At 40.5% G+C, this 12,619-nt stretch overlaps 1 pseudogene; it reads left to right on the top strand.

Annotated features, from left to right (window-relative positions):
• The first annotated feature begins 547 nt into the window (after positions 1–547).
• On the top strand, positions 548–8,503 carry LOC121752505 (annotated as a pseudogene).
• The last annotated feature ends 4,116 nt before the right edge of the window (positions 8,504–12,619 follow it).

Below are 12,619 nucleotides of genomic sequence, written 5' to 3' on the forward strand. Positions count from 1 at the left end.
GAACTTCAATTCGAACAACCCCTATTTTATAGCCTATAATCCCACAACACCACATACAATCGGCAATATGCGGGGTCTTTTAGACAATTCGACAATCGGGAATGACGGCATAAGGCGTATCGGAGCCGATAAGCCTGATACGCATACCCCTAAAAACTGTGTTCGTATCTTAATGCGGCCCGGGTTGGTGGTTGTATCCCGGGTCGTTGTGCAACACTGTCAGGGCAATCAAACTCTAGACAAGCCCAAGATAAGAGTGCTTATCTCACCCTATCGGGCCAATCAAGCGAGCCCTTATGTTTTCAAGTTAAATGTTGTTTTCCATTTCCATCCGCTTTCAAATTTAAAGACCATTTTTATAATCATTATTGGCATACCAAGACCAACTATATTTCGCATAAGCCAACAACTTTAATATCAATTTCCATTTAACTACTAGTAATTTCAATTTACGAATGAAATCTATGTGATCAATAAAAGAAATGAAAATGAGTGGACTATAGCAGAGTTAAAAAGAACACATGCATTGAGGAACCCACAAAAAAAACAACAAAAATTCCGTGGTTTCCTCAATCTCAGCTGAATCTCTGCAACAGCAACACCCGCCCTTCCCGATTTCCCCCAAAGGCCATAATCCGTCGAAAAATTCAATCTTTATCCTCTTTGGGGCTGCTCTGATCTTGTTATAACGTTTCCCATAATCCCCGTTCAAGATTTTCTTGCTTGTATGGTGGAATTCTAAACCATCGCAAAAAGGAAGAGAAATCGTGCTCGAATATACCGGCAAAGCTTTTGTTTCTCTTATAAAAAAAATCCATATTTGGCGGGAAAATTGAATCTTGAAGTGCCCAATTTGGGTTGTGATGGAATTTCTCAGTGATGCGCAGAATGATAATGATAATGATAACGGCAATGGAAACTGTGCCGGCGGCGGCGGGGGTTTCATGTCCCTCGTGAGAAGGAAACAGGTCGATTCTGATCGTCCCAAGACGACGACGTCTCGTCAAAATTTGGCTAAGTCTCTCACTATTCCTCATCTCATAGCCATAGGAATCGAACAATTTTGTTGTTTTCGATTTCTTTAGTTTTATGGGATGTTTTTTGTTGTTGATAATGTATGTGAAGTTGTTGATTCTTTTATTGGTTTTATAAGGTAAATTTTCTAATTTTATAGGTCAAATTATACTCCCTCCATCGCATTAGAAATGAAACATTTGCTTTTCGAAGCGGGATTTTATGTAGTGCTGATTTGTGAGTTAATTTGGAGAGAATAAAGTAAGAAAGATGAAAAGTAGAGGGTGATGTTGCTTCTGTTTTAGAAAATGTTTCATTTTTGTGGGACTAACTCAAAAAGAAAAACGTTTTATTTATAATGGGACAAAGAGAGTATGTATTTTGTCCTGTTTTGCCTCCTATATGGGTTTTGTGATGTGAATTGTACGTTACAAATGCGTTGGCATGTGGATGTTGTGCCTAAAGGGATGTTTTGTGGACTCGCAGGAGTTGGTTCGACTATCGGGGCTGGAGTGTATATTCTTGTTGGTACTATGGATGTTTCGTTCTTCTCGTTTTCCTTCAGGCCTTTCTGTTTGGGGGGGCAGATAGCCTCCCTATGTTTCTAGCTCGCTATTCCATCTTAGTTGTTGTGGTCACTGGACTTTTATGCGTGGGAATCAAACAGGTCTCTTGCGAATATCCTCATTTTATCCTAACAATTTTCTTTCCTTCTGATTACAATTGTACAGCCGAAGAGGTACGGAATATTATCTCCAAGTTTTCATGTGGATGTTAATTATGGAGCCTAAAATATCTCCTACCATGTTTATGATTTGTTTCCTTGAAGTATATTTCCTTGTGATAGATTTAATCCTTAAAAGATATTTCCTTACGGAATATGTTTCCTAGTTTGACTAGAATTAGGGCTCTCTAGTTACTTATAAATAGAGGTGCTCCCTCATTGTTAAATCATCCTGAAATTATATAGTGAAATCCCTGGCTTGGCATCGCCCCCAGATGTAGATACACATTGTATCGAACTGGGTAAACAACTTCTTGTGTTCATTCTCTTTCATATTCGTGATTGCCTGTGTTTATTTCCCAACAACTGGTATCAGAGCCTATGGTTTAAGAGGCAGAAATCACGATGGGGATCGACGAGAAAATTGCTGTAGAGAAGTTCGATGGATCTGATTTCGGATTTTGGAAGATGCAGATTGAGGATTACCTGTACGGTAAAGATCTCTGGAAGCCTTTAAAAACCAAACCCGAAAAGATGGAACATGGGGAGTGGGAGCTGCTGGACAGAAAAGCGATGAGCGCGATTAGGCTATCGTTGTCCAAGGATGTGGCTTATCACACGACTGCAGCAAAGTCGACAAAGGAGATGATAAAGATCTTGGAGGACATGTATCAGAAACCATCAACGGCAAACAAGGTACATCTGATTAGACGATTGTTTAATTTTAGAATGCAAGAGGGAAAGCTGGTGCAACAACATCTCAACGAGTTCAACATGATTACTTCGCAACTGAACGCGGTTAATATAAAATTCGATGATGAAATTAGTGCCCTGATTTTGCTATCGTCTCTGCCTGAGAGTTGGGCTGGCACAGTGACAGCAGTTACTGCTGCAGAGACAAAACTAACAGTTGACAGAGTAAGAGATCTGATGATTGGTGAGGAAGTTCGCCGGAGAGAATCAGGATCTTCTACTTCGGGATCAGCACTGAATACAGAACAGAGAGACAGATCGAAGGGAAAGCAAAATCGTGGAAGATCAAATTCCAGAGGAAGGAGTCAATCCAAGAAGGATTTGGATAAAGTTAAATGCTGGAATTGTGATGAGTTTGGGCATTTTAGAAATCAATGTGAGGCACCGAAGAAGTATAAGAATAAGGATCAGAAGGACAAGAAGACAGCAAACGCTACCATGTCTGATGACGATGGCGAGGCGTTGGTCTTGAGCGTCAGTAGTCCGATGGAATCGTGGGTATTGGATTCTGGGGCGTCGTTTCACTCCTGCAGCAATGTGGAGATAATGGAAGACTACGTTTCTGGCGATTTTGGGAAGGTACATCTGGCTGATGATGAGCCCTTAGATATCGTGGGAAAGGGAAACGTGAAGGTAGTGACGTCCAATGGATCCGTAATAAAACTGAATGGAGTCAGACACATTCCTGGATTGCAGAGAAGTTTGATTTCGATTGGGCAGCTTGATGCAGAAGGGTACACCATGACGTTTGGCTGCAACAATTGGAAGATTACCAAGGGAGCTATGATAGTAGCTCGAGGTAAGAAGGAGGGTACGTTGTATACCACAACTAACTCCAAAGATTGCATTGATATTGCAAGTGAGGCAAATAATGCAGATTTGTGGCACTGTCGTCTTGGCCACATGAGCGAGAAAGGGATGAAGATAATGTGCTCAAGAGGTTTACTGCCTGGCTTGAAAACTGTTGAAGTTGGCATGTGCGAGGATTGCGTGTTTGGGAAACAGAAAAGGGTGAGTTTCTCAAGAGGAGGCAGAAAATTGAAGACACAGAAGTTGGAGATGGTCCACACTGATCTATGGGGACCAGCACCTGTGAAGTCCCTAGGAGGCTCTGAATATTATATGACTTTCATCGACGACTCTACTCGAAAGCTATGGGTTTATTTTCTGAAGAGTAAATCCGATGCGTTTGACGCTTTCAGGAAATGGAAAGCCCTTGTTGAAACTGAAACCGGGATGAGGGTGAAGTGTCTAAGATCCGATAATGGAGGAGAATATGAACTTGCAAAGTTCAAGGAATTCTGGGCCGAGAATGGAATCCGCATGGAGAAAACTGTGAAATAAACTCCACAGCAGAATGGAATCGCAGAGCGCATGAACAGAACGTTGAATGAGCGAGCAAGATGCATGAGGTTGAAAAGTGGATTGCCAAAGAGTTTTTGGGCAGATGCAGTCAACACAGCTGCATTCCTAATTAATAGAGGTCCATCAGTTCCCTTGGAGTTTCGGATACCCGAGGAGGTTTGGACAGGAAAAGAGGTAAATCTATCTTTCCTACGCATCTTTGGTTGTGTTGCTTATGCTCATGTTAGTTCCGTTGAGAGAAGTAAGTTGGATGCTAAATCTATTAAGTGTACGTTCATTGGTTATGAAGGCGATGAGTTCGGTTATAGACTCTGGGATGAGCAGAACCGTAAGGTTATTCGCAGTAGAGATGTCACTTCAATGAACAGGTATTGTACAAGGATAGATTGGAGGCGTCAAGTCCCAGCAGTTCTGAGCCACAAGTGGTCGAGCTAGACATCTCAAACTCGAGTTGGAGCAAGGAGAGTCAGAATGCTGAAGAGGTGCTTGAAGAAGAACCAAACACTCCACCACCGACTATTCCGCTGCCTAAATCGACTAGAGAGCGACGTGCACCTGATAGGTACTCGCCCTCTAATTTCTATTTGTTACTTATTGATGGTGGTGAGCCCGAGTGTTATGCAGAGGCAGGAGAAGGCTATGATAAATGAAGGTGGAAAATTGCCATGGATGACGAGTTTGCCTCTCTTCTCCTAAATGGCACATGGGAGCTTGTGGAACTTCCTAAAGGGAAAAAGGCATTGCATTGCAAGTGGGTCTATCGAATCAAATGTGAAGCTGATGGTAGCAAGCGCTACAAGGCTAGGCTGGTTGTCAAGGGATTTGAGCAACGATACGGTATTGATTATACAGATGTGTTCACTCCTGTTGTGAAACTAACTACTATTCGTTTAGTGTTGAGTATGGTAGTTGCAGAAAATCTATTGTTACATCAGATGGATGTAAAGACGGCATTCCTTCATGGTGATTTGGAGGATGAGTTGTACATGACACAGCCTGAAGGATTCATAGTAAAAGGAATGGAAAACCTTGTATGCAAGTTAAAGAAGAGCTTGTATGGTTTAAAGCAAGCTCCAAAGCAGTGGTACAAGAAGTTTGATAGATTCATGATGGAGATTGGCTATAAAAGATGCTACGCTAACCATTGTTGTTACTACAAGAGGTTTGACAAGAGCTATCTTATTCTATTATTATATGTTGATGATATGTTGATCGCAGGAGGTGATCAAAAGGAGATGGATAAGTTGAAAAGGCAATTGTCTGAACGATTCTCCATGAAAGATCTTGGAGAGGCTAATCAAATTTTGGGCATGAGAATCGAGCGTGACAAGGCGGCAGGAAAATTGTATCTTTCGCAAGCTGCTTACATTGGTAAGGTTTTGGAAAGATTCAACATGGATAATTCGAAGCCAGTAAGTGTGCCTTTGGGCAGTCACTTTAAGCTGTCGAAGAAGGAGTCGCCGAGTACAAAAGAAGACCGTGCTGAAATGAAGAAAATTTCTTATGCTTCAGCAATTTGCAGTATTATGTATGCAATGGTGTGTACGAGGCCTGATATTGCACAAGCAGTGGGAGTAGTGAGCCGGTTCATGGGTGATCCGGGCAAGCAACATTGGGAAGCAGTTAAATGGATCCTTCGATACTTGAGAGGTACTACAGAAAGCGTCTTATGTTTCAATGGCAAAAATGTCGAGCTGGCAGGTTATGTGGATGCAGACTTGGCGTCCAATGATCTTGATGGGAGAAGAAGCACAACCGGGTATGTATTTACTTATGGTGGTACTGCTATTTCATGGACTTCTAAGTTGCAGAAGACTGTTGCTTTGTCTACTACGGAGGCTGAATATGTCGCTGCGACAGAGGCAAGCAAGGAGATGGTGTGGTTGCAGAGTTTCTTAGATGAACTTGGGAAGGAGAACAAGAGTAGCATACTCTACAGTGATAGTCATAGTGCTATTTTCTTGGCGAAGAATCCAGCGTTTCATTCTAGGACAAAGCATGTGGAGTTGAAATATCATTACATTCGACACCTAGTGGAGATGAAAATCCTGCAACTTGTGAAGATACTTGGAAGTGAGAATCCTGCAGACATGTTTACTAAGGTGGTGACCTTAGAGAAATTGAAGCTATGCATAGCTTCAATTAGCCTTGGAACTTGAAGAGAAGGTTAGGCGATGCTAAGCAGATGAAGGGATGAGATCACGAGGAAATGGTTGTTTAGGAGTTGTTAGCCTCCAAGTGGGAGATTGTTAATTATGGAGCCTAAAATATCTCCTACCATGTTTAGGATTTGTTTCCTTGAAGTATATTTCCTTGTGATAGATTTATTCCTTAAAAGATATTTCCTTATGGAATATGTTTCCTAGTTTGACTAGAATTAGGGCTCTCTAGTTACTTATAAATAGAGGTGTTCCCTCATTGTTAAATCATCCTGAAATTATATAGTGAAATCCCTGGCTTGGCATCGCCCCCAGACGTAGATACACATTGTATCGAACTGGGTAAACAACTTCTTGTGTTCATTCTCTTTCATATTCGTGATTGCCTGTGTTTATTTCCCAACAGTGGAGATTGCAGCCTCATTTCTTGGAAATCTAAATTTGTTTGCAGGTGAAGAACCCACAGAGAGACTTGCCAATGGGTATCGGTCTTGCTCTGTCGATACATGTTGGTTTCTGCAGTCATTGTAGGTTTAGTACCGTATTTCGCGATTGATCCAGACACTCCCTTATCGTCGGCATTTGCTACTAATGGATATAACTGGGCAGCGTAAGTAGATAGTTTTATCCTTATTCATGCATTCGGAATTTCTCCATTCAAATCATATCTCATTTTTCATGTCTCTACTTGGCTGCGATGCAGGTATATAGTAACGATTGGCGCTTGTACCGCTCTTTGTTCAACGTTGATGGGTTCAATCCTTCCACAGGTAATTCTAATCTTTCCTGTATGTGAAATTTATGCTTAGACCAATTTCTGTATTAGTTTGAGATTAGTAATATTTTTTCGATTCTGTTTGTGTATTCAGCCACGAATACTAATGGCAATGGCGAGAGACGATTGCTACCATCAGTTTTTTCGGATGTCAATATAAAAACCCAAGTTCCACTGAAGAGCACTGTCGTGACCAGTTTTCTTGCAGCACTCTTGGCATTCTTCATGGACGTGGAAGCGTTGTCTGGAATGGTGTGGTGAAATTACGGTTATCGAGCTCTGGTTCTTCACTAGAATTATTTATACTAGTCTTCATAGCTATTTTTTCTATGTGCAGGTTAGCGTTGGCACACTTCTTGCGTTTACGATGGTGGCAATTTCCGTTCTAATACTGAGATACATTCCACCCGACGTTGTTCCAATCCCATCATCACTTCAGGAAGCAGTAGATTCAGTTTCTTCCAAGTATTCTGAAGCAGACGATGCCGATGCTAAAGCTATTACACCAGAGGACCATGTTCCGGTCCTAGTTAACAAAGACGCGCCTTTAGAAGATCCCCTACTCGACAAAGTAGCTGTGCAGTTGAACTGTTAGTTCATCCTATTTTTCTACTAAGCAATCGATGAATCTTGATTCTATCATCTCTAGTATCTGATTTTCACGTTTGTTCGTAAATGTTGCAGATTTGACAAGTGAAGAGAACCGGCGGACTCTTGCTGGCTGGGCAATCGCGTGCACGTGCGTTGGTGTGGTCATTCTAACTTCTGCTGCTTCAACTCGGAACCTCTTACATTCATGGTTTCAAATGTATGTTAGGTTTCCCCATGCTTTGATTTCGTCGAACGAAATTCTAAACAAAATTACAATAATTCATTCCAACACGTATCGGTATTCTCTATGTGGGGTTGGCGGAGTTCTAGTTATGTCCAGTCTCATTTTGCTTACCTGGATCGACCAAGATGACGCTAGGCACAGTTTCGGCCAAACAGGAGGTATGTCGGATACTCTTTTGCTTCGTTCGTTTTGGTTGCTGCACATGGTCATAGAAGTTTCGTTACTCTTTCAGGATTCATTTGCCCATTCGTTCCATTGCTGCCTATTGCCAGCATTCTGATCAATGTCTATCTATTAATCAACCTCGGGTTAGTATTCTTGGATATCGAATTCGTAAGTTAAGTTTAGGAATATTCGATGTTTTTCGTTTATAACAACAATTCCCGTGCGACAAATATGCAGCGGTGATACTTGGATGCGCGTATCAGTGTGGTTAGCGATAGTTGCACTCGTTTACGCTTTTTATGGCCGGAACCATAGCTCGTTGCAGAATGTTGTCTACGTTCCTGCAGCTCACGTTGATGAAATCTACGACAGTGTCTCTCAACCTCACCCGTGAGATAGTCGCTCTAAAGAAAAGAACTCGTGTCGTTTTAGTAGCGAGGATTTTCCGACGACTGCGAACGGGTGAGGAAAAAAAAGAAAGAAGAACATATACGTTAATGTCGCATTGTAGCATTACTTTGTCAAATTTCAGATCATAGCTATTAGGGGAATTAAGAAAAGAAAAGAAAAGAAAAAGGAAAGTATATGAAAAGCATTAGTTTTTGAATAGCACCTATTTCTTGAGTCACAGAGTCCTGCAATGGGACACAATCTGTAAATAGTGTGGTATTGTTATTCTGTTAATATATAAAACAATTTTTTTTTAAATTTTATCTAAATTTGAATCTGAGTTGGTATGCTCATCTCAGATTTCATCTTCTCCTCAACTCGAACATGGATAACATTTTTGCAACTAGTCAAATTTTTTAATGCAATAGTCTTTTCTACATTTATCTTTTTCTTACTCTATTTTTCTTCACTTTAACTATTCATTAAGTAGTTAAATATCTGTATTAACATTGAATGGAGGGAATAGTTATCTTATCTCTACACATCGTAGTGAAGTCTGGTGCATAAGTTCATGAGATTATGAAAAAATTGATTGCTTTACAGCATACATAACGCAGCGGGCCGGACCGCACTTGGGTCCCTGCCCGCGTCACCGAGCGTTGGAGGGAAGGAAATCGCCCTGGGACGCGGTAGCGTCGCGGGGCCGCGCCCAGGGTCCGTCACGGCTCAAGCATTAATCGTCTTGGGACAGGACGCGATGAGGCCCGACCAGCGTTAGATGGGGTTCGGGTAGGACCGGGCCGCATATTCAATTTTTTTTTAATTCGAAAATTTATCTATAAATATCACTTCATCCATTTACATATCTATTCAACTTCATTTCTCTCCCTCTCACACTATAAAATTCGAAAAAAATGCCTCCTCGCCGTTAAGGTCAAAGAGCAATCGAAGCTCAAATGGCCTGAATGTTAGAGGCGGCGATGCCCGCAATCCAAGAAGAAATCAACAACGAGGTGGAACGCTACCAAGCTGTTGTTCAAGCGTGGAACGAACAACACGTCCACGTACCATGTACTTGGATGTATATCCATCGAGACCGTGAATAAGCTGGTTTGCGGCTTTTCACATATTATTTCTCTAGAGATCCTCGATGGAGTGATCAGATGTTCCGTCGTCGGTTCCGAATGCGGAGGCCTTTGTTCCTACGCATCGCCAACGCAGTTGTAACTCGTGACTCGTATTTCATGCAAACCACCAATGCTGTTGGGTGGCAAAGTATATCGACTTTGCAGAAATGCACATCCGCCCTACGCCAACTCGCTTACGGAACTAGTGCAGATATGATTGATGAGTATCTCCATGTGAGCGAGCAAACTGGACGCGAGTGCCTAGCTAGATTCTGTCGGACAGTGATCTAAGCATTCAAGGATACATACTTGAGAAAGCCAACGACCGACGACGTTCGCAAGTTGGTGAACATGCACGAGCGTGCCCACAACTTCTCGGGGATGCTGGGCAGCATCGGCTGTATGCACTAACAGTGGAAGAATTGTCCAACGTCTTAGAGAGGACAATACACTAGCGGGCACAAGAGCACACATTCAACGATTGTGTTGGAGGCCGTTGCCGACCAACGATTGTAGATCTAGCATGCCTACTTTGGTGTCGCTGGGTCGAGCAACGACCTCAATGTGTTGAACGAGTCTCCATTGTTCAACGACTTGTGTGTCGGGCGAGCGCCGAACGTAGAGTTCACGGCCAACCAGCGTCGGTACAATATGGGGTACTATCTTGCAAATGGGATCTACCCTCGATGGCCCGTGTTCGTGAAGACTATACATGTCCGACAACGCCAAAGAGTCATTGTTCGCCCAAAAGCAAGAGGCGGTTCGGAAAGATGTGGAGCGTGCATTCGGAGTCCTCCAAGCACGGTGGGCTGTGGTGAAGGGAGCGGCCCTTGGTTGGCACCGTCCACTAATCGCCGACATCATGTATGCATGTATCATAATGCATAACATGATCGTTGAGGACGAGGGAGAAAATGTCACTTTGTGGAGCGACGATCCGCTCTCCAGCACCGCCAGTAACTACACTGTCACCGCCCTGCCCGTGCAAGGTGTTCCTCCCGACATGCGCAATGTCATGGCCCGTTCAGCTGCGATGCGCCAAGAAGAAGTACACACTCGCCTCCATGCGGATCTAATTGAAGAAATTTGGACATGCACCAATGTTTTCTAGCATTGACGTTATGTTTTAATATTTTTTTGTATTTTTAAATTTCTATGTTGTAATTTTCAATTTCCAAATGAAGAACAACTTTTCCGTGTTTTAAATTGTTCCGCGTTTTTTTATTTCATGCGTAAAATATGTTGTAAATTGCGAATGGTGAAATTTAATAGTTGTGGCCTGGGATGGGGCCTGCAGGGTTAGAGGAGTTGTGGCCTTGGACTCAAATTTAGGGGAATGATGACGTGGAGGGGACTTTGGGCCTGAATCCGGGCCAAGGTTGTGGATGCTCTTATCTGTTCCAATTTAGTTGAGTCTTATTCCTTTTTTGGGTTGTCCAAATATAATTGAGTCATTTCCTTTTTCAGTATAAACTCTTTTTTCTTCCAACTTTACTCTTTATTCATCTCTGTTACTTTATTTCATCTCTTACTTTACTTTCTCCACTTAATCTTTAATACATCAATTTCTTAAATCTCGTGCCCAAAACAAATGTCCCAACTATTTGCAACGGGGGAATATTAAAAGTTTGTGTTATTATTTATTTCATTTGTTATTTTACTCTTCACTTTAATCTTTAATATATCAATTTCTTAAATCTCGTACATAAAACAAATGTCCCAACTATTTGTGACGGAGGAATATTAAAAGTTTGTGTTATTAAGGTAATAGGGATCGTACGCGATGAAAGTCTATAAGGTAATAGGGATCGTACGACGATAAAAGTTTGTGTTATTAATTGTTTATTTCAATTAAAAAAGCTCACGTTTACTAACATTGAGATTTATTACGCACACTCTTTTTGTATTATGCTTTTTTTTCTTGGTTTTTTTTAGTTTAGTACATATTTATTCATTTTTTATACTTCATCACATAATTTTCTAGAATAGTATGTATCAAAATTTGGTCTTTTTTAGTCAAGTAAATATATTCGTGACTATATTTATAATTTATTGATTATATCTAGGGATGGGGAAAAATACTGAAATGCCGAAATACCGGCCTTATCGTACCGAAAATACCGAATTTTTGGTATACCGTAATTTTCGGTATGGTATGATACCTTACTGAAATATTTCGGTAAGGTAAAGGTATGAATTTTTATATACCGCGGTATACCGCGGCATACCGAAATTCGGTATATACCGTAATTTAAGGTATATACCGTAAAATATGAATATAATAATATATAAAGTATTTTATATGTTTTTAAATTATAAAGTTTATTGTGAAATATAATATAATATGAATAAAATATACTAGTATTTAATACCCTGTATATTATTTAAATTACTATAAAATATAAATAGTATTCTAAAAACTCGAATATTCAATTTTCATTGATATTGAAAGTAAGGTATACCACAAAAGTATGGTATACCGAACTTTGATACGGCATATCGAAAATGAGGTACGATATCGGTATGAAAATTCTCCATACTGAAAATAAGGTATACCGAAGTTCGGTATACCGAAAATTTTGGTAAGATAAAGGTATGATTTTTTTGTATACCGAATTTATGGTAAGGTATATGGTATGATAGTTTCGGTAAATTGTATTTAGTGAGTTAAATAATGTAGAAGAGAAAATAAAGTAAAAGAAAGAAGAGAAAGTAAAGTAAAAGAAAGAATAAAATATGTGAGATTAGATATTTTGTTTTTAGTTAAAAAAAGAAATGATTCAATTAACTTGAGACAACTAAAAAGGAATAAGACTCAAGTAACTTGGGACGAAGGAAGTATCTCATTACTCAAGTAGTCAGAAACGTACAATGAGGTGAGATGGGAAGATTGGGTAACTCAAGAAAATGAGCTTAGGCCAAAAACTCGGGCAACATAGAAATTAAAAGAGACCAACCGAACTCCAAATATCTACAGATATGGATATGGCCGAGTTAGGAGGAGTAACAGACCAACCAAACACTCCCTTAACATTAAGCTAATCCAGAACTGTGAGCATCAATCAATACCTACAAATCGTTACATAGTATGTATCGAAATACATAAAAAATATTAAAAAAATAATTTCCAGGCACTTTTATTCCTTCGTTACAGAGAAAGTCAACCATTATTAACGCCGTCCAAGTAGGGCGTGCTTCGCGCACGAATGTTGCATGCTAATTGCTGCCGTGCTATTGAGACTACATTTAATAGCTTCCTTTACTCTTATAGTAGTTGATGCCTGCCTGCATTGTTATTAATTGTAGTTTATT

Source organism: Salvia splendens, chromosome 10 (genome assembly GCF_004379255.2).
Source record: "Salvia splendens isolate huo1 chromosome 10, SspV2, whole genome shotgun sequence".
In the NCBI taxonomy this organism is placed as follows: Eukaryota; Viridiplantae; Streptophyta; class Magnoliopsida; order Lamiales; family Lamiaceae; genus Salvia; species Salvia splendens.